Source organism: Elephas maximus, chromosome X (assembly GCF_024166365.1).
Source record: "Elephas maximus indicus isolate mEleMax1 chromosome X, mEleMax1 primary haplotype, whole genome shotgun sequence".
NCBI classification, from domain to species: Eukaryota; Metazoa; Chordata; class Mammalia; order Proboscidea; family Elephantidae; genus Elephas; species Elephas maximus.
In genome coordinates, this window is record NC_064846.1 from 24,938,770 (window position 1) to 24,947,780 (window position 9,011).

The following is a 9,011-nucleotide window of genomic DNA, read 5'->3' on the forward strand; positions in this document are numbered from 1 at the left end:
ATTCTTCTCCTCTCTGCTCTTTCAAAGCCTCGGTCTCAGGGTATTTTTTCTGCTCACCAGACTAGCCTCTCTCACAGATCACTTTCAGGAGCAGGCTGATATATATTTGGAGCAAGAGATGACCTAAACAGAGAGCTTGAGGTACCAAGATGATCTGTACTCACCAGCTTTTGCTGATCTGCACTTTGGGGGGAGTAAAGATCTATGAGCACATTTGCATGTTATTTGTTTGTCATTTAATGTTTTTTAATGAATAGAGATGGGGCTGAAAGGGAGGAAGAACACTACCTACCTGACTGGTGCCATCAGATCATCACTTTTCTTATCAAACTGTACACATCTCCCTTCTGGCAGTCAACCCTCACCTGTTCTCTGGATTCCTCTTTACTACCCCCTGTTCCAAGAGGTTTCCCTGGATTGGCTATAGAAGAGGTAATGAGTTTGGTCTTCTATAGGTAGTCTTTCACCCCCTAATTATGCTGTTATACTTTCCAATTTATGATTTTACTTTTGCAACTGTAAACATGTCAGAGATGATGGAGAGAGGTAGAATTTTGGGATCTTATTTTACATTGTCCATCAAACAGCTTTTTATGCTAATGAATAATTTTTGGTGATTATAATGACATAGGAAAATTAATACCAAGGCAAATCCAGATTAAGGGAACACCAAGGAAAAGGGGCAGAGGGGATATGGTTAATTAGATTTTCTGGATAATTGAAGGTTAAGAACAAAACTGTTTTCATTGCTATTGACAAAAAAAAAATTGTTAAGATATCTGAGTCCACTGGCCCAACTTAGTAATCAAGTGTAATAATGTATTTGAATCACTCTTTACTGATTGAGGATCTTTCAGAGCCTCTGGCCATAATTCTGAGCATTGGCTCGGGTTGGCCAGAACTATAAATAAAGATGGAGAAGGGAGAAAGTGTAGGGTTAAATGTATTCCAACCCCAGGACAGCCCCTGAAAATTATTTTCTTGACTGAGCTCATTTCATTGTCGTCTCTTTCATGCAAAAGTAAAATGGGACAAAACACAATTTTAAAAAAAATCTCAGATAATTGAAAGCTCTGGGTAGTTCGATTGCCACTAATGAAGGTTTTTTAGAGACTGACATCAAAGTGAGTACAACAATCCCCATCCAATTGTGCTTTCCTGTGCTTCATATGCAAAGACTATACTCATACACGGTTGCTACGCCTGAGGTTTGAGCAATTTACAAAGGATGAGTAAAGGGTGCACTGACTCATCCACTCTCTTTTCCGTTCTCTTTTGAGACCAAGGGCAAGAATCTGTGAGACCTTTGCTTAAGAGCTTGTTCTGCGGGCTCAGTGAGAGCTGTGTCTCTCAGGGCTGGGGCTCTATCTCTTACCAGGTTACTGACGAATATGAGGATTAACCCTGTCATCCCAGCAGTGGATTTTAACCCACTAGATCTGACAGAAAGAGAGAAAGAGAGAGAAAGAAAGAGAGGGAAGGAGGAAGGAAGGAACGGAATGGAGGAAAGAAGGAATAATGAAAAAGAAAGAAAGAAAAGTATGAAGGAAGAAATAAAGGATAAAGGGAAGGGAAGAAAAATTTCCCCAAAAGTAAATTACCTACTTGGTCTTTCCCATTTCAGCAAAAGGCACGATCACCCATGCAGTTGCTCAAGCCAAAAATCTGGGATTTGTCCTTAACTCATTCCTTTCCTTCATGTTCTTTCCTAATGCAATTCATCTGCAATACATTTCATTTTGTTAAATTAACTTTTTACTGTGGACAGTGGTGGTTCAGAGTAGAATTCTCTCCTTCCATGCTGGAGACCAAGGTTTGATTCCCAGCCAATGTACCTCAAGCACAGCCACCACCCATCTGTCATTGGAGACTTGCGTGTTGCTATGATGCTGAACAGGTTTCAGTGGAGCTTCCAGACTAAGACAGGCTAGGAAGAAAGACCTAGTGATCTACTTCTGAAAGTCAGCCAGTGAAAATCCTATGGATCACAATGGTTCAATCCCCAACTGATCATGGGGATGGTATAGAACTGGATAGCATTTGGTTCCTTTGTGCATGGGGCCGCCATGAGTTGGGGGTGAACTGCAGCCAACAATAACAACAACAAACATTTTATTAAGGTATAATATGCATAGAGAAAAGCACACCAAGACTTGTCAGTTCTACTAGGTAGAAAACAATAAATTAATCCATTTCACTCCATTCCAGCTTGATTTTTGCCACCATCTCTTGCCTGGACTACTGTATTAGCTTCCTCACCAGTTTTCTAGCTTTCCCTCTTAGCCCTTAAAAGTCCATTCTCCACATGGAAGCCCAAGGGAGCTCTTCAAAATGTAAATCAGATCATGCCTGATACTACAACCTTACCCGCATGCCTCTCCTGCTGCCCTCCAGCCACATTGGATGTTTTGTTGTTGGTTTTAGTTCTTCCACTAGACCAGATGCTTGTCCCACTCAGGACCTTTGCACAGCTGTCTCTCTACTTGTAACACTTCCCCTGGATCCTTCTCATAGCTGGCTACTCCTTACTCATCAGAACTCTGCTTAAATATTACTTTCTCATCAAAGAGATCTTCCTTGACCATTCCATCAAAACTAGGTCTCCCTACACACATATCAGTCTTTGTATCAGGACCCTGTATTTCTCCTCCATCACATTTATCACAATAGTAACTTCACAGTTATATGTGAAATCATGATTAATATCTATCTCCATCACTACAAAGCAAGCTCTGGAAACATCAGGGCTATGTCTCTCTTGTTCATGATTTTATCCCCAATGCCTGTTGATGTTAGCTGTCTTAGAGTCAGCCCCCAACTTAGAGCGACCCCATGCACAACAGAACCTGGTCCTGCATCATCCCCATGACTGGTTGTGGATCAGACCCTTAAGATTCATAGGGTTTTCATTGGCTGACTTTCAGAAGCAGATCTCCAGGCCTTGCTTCCTAGTCTGTCTTAGTCTGGAAGCTCCACTGAAACCTGTTCTGCATCATAGCAACACCCAGGCTTCCACTGACAGACGTGGTGGCTGTGCGTGAGATGCGTTAGCTGAGACTCAGACCCAGGTCTCCCACATGAAAGGAGAGAATTCTATCACTAAACTAGCAATGCCCTCCACCTAATGCCCATCTAGTGCAAAACATGACACATAGTACGTATCCGAAACTATGTGGTAAATAAATGAATGAATGAAGTCCCAAGTGGGCTCCTCTATTTTGCATGTACATTAATGTTTCCTCCCTGCAAAAAAGTAGATAGTGTGCCTTTGAATCTGGAGGCTCCACGGAGCACAACTGTAGGCCAAAAGGGAAAATCAAATTTATTCCATTATTAATTAATAAGACGTGGGACTGAATGATAAAATCTAACGATGTTAATGTCTGTTCTGAGTGTTGGCTGGGCACCTCTGAAGACAAGGTAAGGTGGCAATGGGACACTGCAGTTTAATTCTCTAATTAGGGGACAGCTGTCGCCCCCAGGGGCAGCTCTAGTTGCTTATTGATTTTCTTTATACACTGTATCATATTCAGAACCGCCTTAGCACCCTAAATGTCCTGGCTACTCCCATTAGAGGTGGACTTTCCTTTATGCAGCCTTGCGTATGTATTAACAATCCAGATTGGCTTAAAAGGGTAAATTGTGGAGGAATTCTTTTCCTTCGCAGAAGTATTCTCAGTAATATTCCTTTGAATAGCCAGCTGCCTGAATGGATTTAAAATAGGATTTTATTGGCAAAATTGTGACATAACTGCAACATTTTAGGGGCGCATTGTCATTATCCAAAGCAAAGCAGCAAAGATGGCTTTACTTTTTTTCCTGGCCATAGACTGAGTCTTCAACCTAGAATACCAACTGAACTGAGCCCCTAACACTGGCCTCACACCTACCCCTAACCTACACCACAGCATGGACTGATTTGTAATTCTCTCACAGCCGAGATACTAAGGCCAGACAGCCATCTCACAAATCTGGGTCCTCAAGTGCCATGGGGGGCTTGTGGGGAGTGGGGGAGATGCATCCATGACTCACTACTAACCCATCCCCGCTGCTGGAAAAAAAAATAACTCCAAATGCACATCCTACTGCCTGTGAGTCAGGAATGTCATTTTCATTTATGAAGGATGGAACATTATTTTTCTCTAACATTTCAAGTGAATAACTTTACATACATTTCCCCCCAATTTCCATAGGAATTTGATGCCATGGAAGCAATCAGCTACACGTCCCCTGAGCCTGGCAGAAACTCTTATTTTTCTTACAGGTACTTTAAGATCAATAGCTCTGAATTTCCCTTCTCCTTCCAATAATGTTCCTAGTGAAGCCCACCCTGATTTAAGGGTTCAGTGGGACATGGGGTGGTCTGATTCCACCGTTATTTAGGATTTTAGCTTCACATTTCTATTGAGTCTAAAAGGTCAAGTTTCAGAAATTCAGACAATATTAGGTTCACAGAAGCTTCTGGGGCATGCACCTACTAGGAGGTGTTTGACTCTCACTGTGAGGCCCCCCAGAGGTAGATTCATCACCACTTATGTCAAGGGAAAGAGTAGGAAAGAACAGAGAGGAAACCTCTGTTCATTCTCCAGGGCATAGTTTCGGATTCCACTACAACTCTTCAGTAAATACACCTAGTAGAACAAACCAGAAAACGAATTCCAGGAGAGAAAAGACAGGACCTTTGAATTATTTACTCTGTGGCATTCCTGGTGGTATTGTTCCCCTTCAGTAGCACGGCCTTTTCTCCAATTGGCTATATTCTTTCTTTTTCTCAGGTCTGATGCCTGACTCTCACAGATACGGGAAATCTGACCACAATCAAAGAATTTCTCCTCCTGGGATTTGGGAGTCTCCATCGGTTGCAGTTTTTCTTTTTGGGGATATTTCTGGAAATCTATGTAGTGACTTTGCTTAGAAACATTCTCATCCTTACAGTCATTTCTTTCAGCCACAGCCTCCAAACCCCCATGTACTTCTTTCTGTCCAATTTCTCCTTCCTTGAGATCTGATATACTACCTCCATTGCCCCCAAGATGCTGATGACCCTCCTATCAAGTCCTGAGGTGCTGTCTTTTGCAGGCTGTGTGGCCCAGTTTTGCTTCTTTGGTTCCATGGCAGTTGTTGAGTGCTTTCTGCTGGCAGCCATGTCTTATGACCGCTACCTTGCCATCTGCAGCCCCTCCGGTACCCAGCCCTCATGAACCTCCACACATGTATCCTGCTTGCAAGTGGATCTTGGCTGGATGGGTTCCTAACCCCTATTGTCACTGTCACCAGCTGCCATTCTGTGCAGCCTATGAGATTGACCACTTCTTTCGTGACCTGGCGCCTGTGCTAAAGCTGGCCTGTTCTGATCCTGAGACAGTGGAGAGAACCACTTGCCTCCTGGCTTCCTTCATCACTGTGGTGCCCTTCCCGCTCACCATAGTCTCCTATATCCACATTGTTGCTGCTGTCTTCAGGATCCCATCAGCTGCAGGAAAGCAATGGGCCTTCTCCACCTGCTCTTCCCACCGTATTGCGGTCATGCTGTACTATAGAACACTGGGGACAGCGTATGCCATTCCTACAGCAACTCAGGCTGCTGACATTAACAAAGTTTTCTCCTTACTCTACACTGTTGTCACCCCCATGATCAACCCCATTGTGTGCAGCCTGCAAAACAAGGATGTTAAGGCAGTGAGGAGGCTCACGAATCAGTGGGCATATGCTAAGGGGACCTAATAGCCCTCACCATCCCCAGCGAGTCCCTTTTCTCAGAGCTTCCTAGGATTCTCTTAAGGAGGCCAATCACTAGCTGAGTACTTGGGGCTACTGCTGCTCTCTCCTTCCAGGGAAATGGGCAGCAGAGCAGAGGCCCTCCCTCAGGTACTACAGCATAATATCCTTGGGAGTTCCAGGTTAATCCCTACATGGTAAGATTATCAAGACAAATGTGAATCCATCAAGTTACACTACCATATATAGATACTTTTTAAGGAAAAATTAGAAAGACCCACCCATGCAGCAATAGCTTTGTGTCACAAAAGCCTCTGTGTGTGTGTGTGTGTGTGTGTGTGCAATACAAAAATATTTATTGGTGCCTGGGTTTGGGACTGCGTTATGTACACATGCCCATGTTTGCACACACCCTCCCACTTATATATCTACATGCACATAATGTTGCTGTACCCATTCACCCTTATCCTCTAGTACTTCCTATCATGACCCTTCAGCTTCTGCCTAGCAGTGTTCTTCACTATGCCTCTCCTCAGAGTTCACGCACATTCCTGCTACTACACTTCACTGTCTGTTGTTTCTTCAATCATATGCCTCTCCACAGATCAGAACCATTTATCCCTAGGGCAGCTATTGACTGTTCCACTCACTTTAACAGTTAATCCAGCCCCTAGAAGACTGGAATAATATCATCCTTACTTCTCTTAATGTCCTCTAGAAAGGCTATCTGCACAGAGTAGATGCAACATTATTTCTTGATTAAATGAATCAATGACTAGTCAAAGCAATGGATGTTTGGTAGATAAAGAGTGTGAAATAAATCTTCTTCTTAACTAGACTTAGAAGTTCCTTGAAGAAAAAAATCATATGATTGCTATGCTTCCTTCATAATATCTAGATCTAGAACAGGACAAAAGCATAGTTGCCCAAATAAGACTTCTCCAATCGAATTTAAATGCAACCCTCACCTTCCTTTCCTCTTTGCTTCCATATTGGCTTCTGATCTATGAAACACTTTGAATTGAGGTAAAAGATAACCTTGATTGGCTGTCAGTTCTGTGGTTCTTGACCTCATTTCATCTGCCCACGTGCTCCAGCTGTGAAGGGACAATAGAAGCACAGGTAGAACCCCTCACCCCCCAAAAAACATCCCCACCCCTACCATGCAAGTCAAGGAATGCCAAGCAGTTTGGGAAACTCTTTCCCCTCTGGTTCTTCCTACTCCTTTCCCGACCACCCACAGAGCTCCCTGTTGTATAGGGTCTAATTGTCTCTAATCTAGTTTTAACTTCTTGTAATTACCCTCAATTATGAAATAGATCCTGCAGAACACACTCCTTGTGGTTAAGACATGGATCCAGAGTAGAAGTGTAATTACTTTTCAGCTCTCAGGGGTTCTGCCTCGCCTTCTGTGTGGATGCAGAGTAGAAAAGCTTCATCTGCTCCATCCATACATGTCTTTTTTTTTTTTTTTTTACTCCAGGATTCTGAGGGAGGTTGAAGGGTTTATTTAGTGTGTTGTCCACTGGGAAATTTAAAAATATCTACTAGTCCAAGATCAACTAAACTTACAAACCTTTAATGACTTCCCATTGTTTTTAGGATAAAGTCCAAGTGTTCCACCAAAGTGACAAATATTACCTGTCACAACATCCAAGGGCATGTAGCCCATTTACAGTGCATTCATGGCTTACAAAGATCTAACTCTTGTCTAAATCTCCACTCTTTTGCCTCTTTCTTGCTCTCTGAACACCTGCCTCCCTGGCTTTCTTTAAGTTCCTCAAACCCACTGACTGGGCCCCTTTTTTCCTATAATGTTGTTCTTTTTCCCCTTCCTCCACCCCACTTTTCACCTGAATAACTCTTTGGGTCCCATCCAATTCTCTTAGGATATGCTCTCAAAACACCCTGACTTATTCTTTATAAATTTCTCACAACTGTAATTAAATAATTAGCTGGATGATTTTATGTCTCTCTCCTCTATCTGAACTGTAAACTCCACAAAGCCAGGACTTGTTTCTATGTTGTTTGAAGACAACGTTCCCAGCACCCAATGCCGTACTTAACACTGAAAAATTGTTCAACCAACACTTACTAATAAAAGAACAAAAAAAGCTATCTAAAATCATTTCACTTATTTGATAAGGCATTATGTTGCTATCACTCAAGATATGATTATCAATCTTGTGGGCCAATTAGTTTCAGTCTGTTCTCAAAACTACAGTCTACCTCTGTATCCCCTGCCAGTCATGTCACAAATTAATGTAATTCCCCTGAGGGAACTGGAGGAGAGATGGCTCTGGAAGCCCAGCCCTACTGGTGAGAAACATGTCAAAGTGTGTGTCTGCTCACAGTGGTAGTACAGCTTCCCTGCTGAATACAAACGGCAACACTTGGCTATTATTGTGCTTTGGTTGATATACTTCCTTCTGCAACGTGAATAGATTTTTCTCTATTTAGCAAAACATTACATTAATGATTGGACAGAGTAATTAACAGAAAATCAGATTAAATTTTCATGTCTCTGTAAAAGCCAAAGAGAAATTATGCCCATTGACCTGATCAGTACAAGCTGTCATACAACATTAGAAGAACTCCAGTTTCAAATTGTTTCAACCATAACCCCCACTGTTTTGGCCAGATGGCTTGCTGGTATCTCAGTGGTTACTCAAGAAAGAGGGAGAAGAAACCTGGAATGGGCAAGTCTGTGGTAAGAAGAGGCAAAATGGGTTTCAGACCTGGCCTAAATGAGAATTGCCTACAGTATCTGTCAACATAAGGGGCCCATCTATGGTAGCATTTCTATACAAAGGGACTACCAGTCTGGGAAATAGGGAAGATAGTATGGCTCTCAGGGCAGTGGTATTATTCATTTTCAGGCGAAAAGCTATAATTGTGCTCCAGAGCAGTGTACTTGGAAGGAGAACTCCAGAGAGAGGGCCTAGAGGCAGAGACCAGGCCTTTAGTAAGAAGGGACTGCCGAGAGCTAGGTAGGTATCAGGAATACTGCCAAATGAATTGGGGTTCAGAGGATAATTGTAGTAAAAAAAAGAATTTTTTTTTTTGAATAGGGGCTAACTACATTCAGGACATACTGCAGAGGATTCTAAGACTTCTAAACTTTAATCCATACTCTATTTCTTACTCTTATAAATATCTACAGGCTCCACAAGTTTCCCTCCTATCCCTAATTCTATCTGTAGTACAAGATCATTGCAGGGGTAAATATGAATGGAGAGTCAGAGCATGGGGACATGGTGTTTGGTCTCTGTCATAGACTGAATTGTGTCCCC

General features: G+C 42.5%; 1 pseudogene; it reads left to right on the forward strand.

Moving 5' to 3' along the window:
• Positions 1 to 524: 524 nt before the first annotated feature.
• On the forward strand, positions 525 to 5,724 carry LOC126069568 (olfactory receptor 11A1-like; annotated as a pseudogene).
• The last annotated feature ends 3,287 nt before the right edge of the window (positions 5,725 to 9,011 follow it).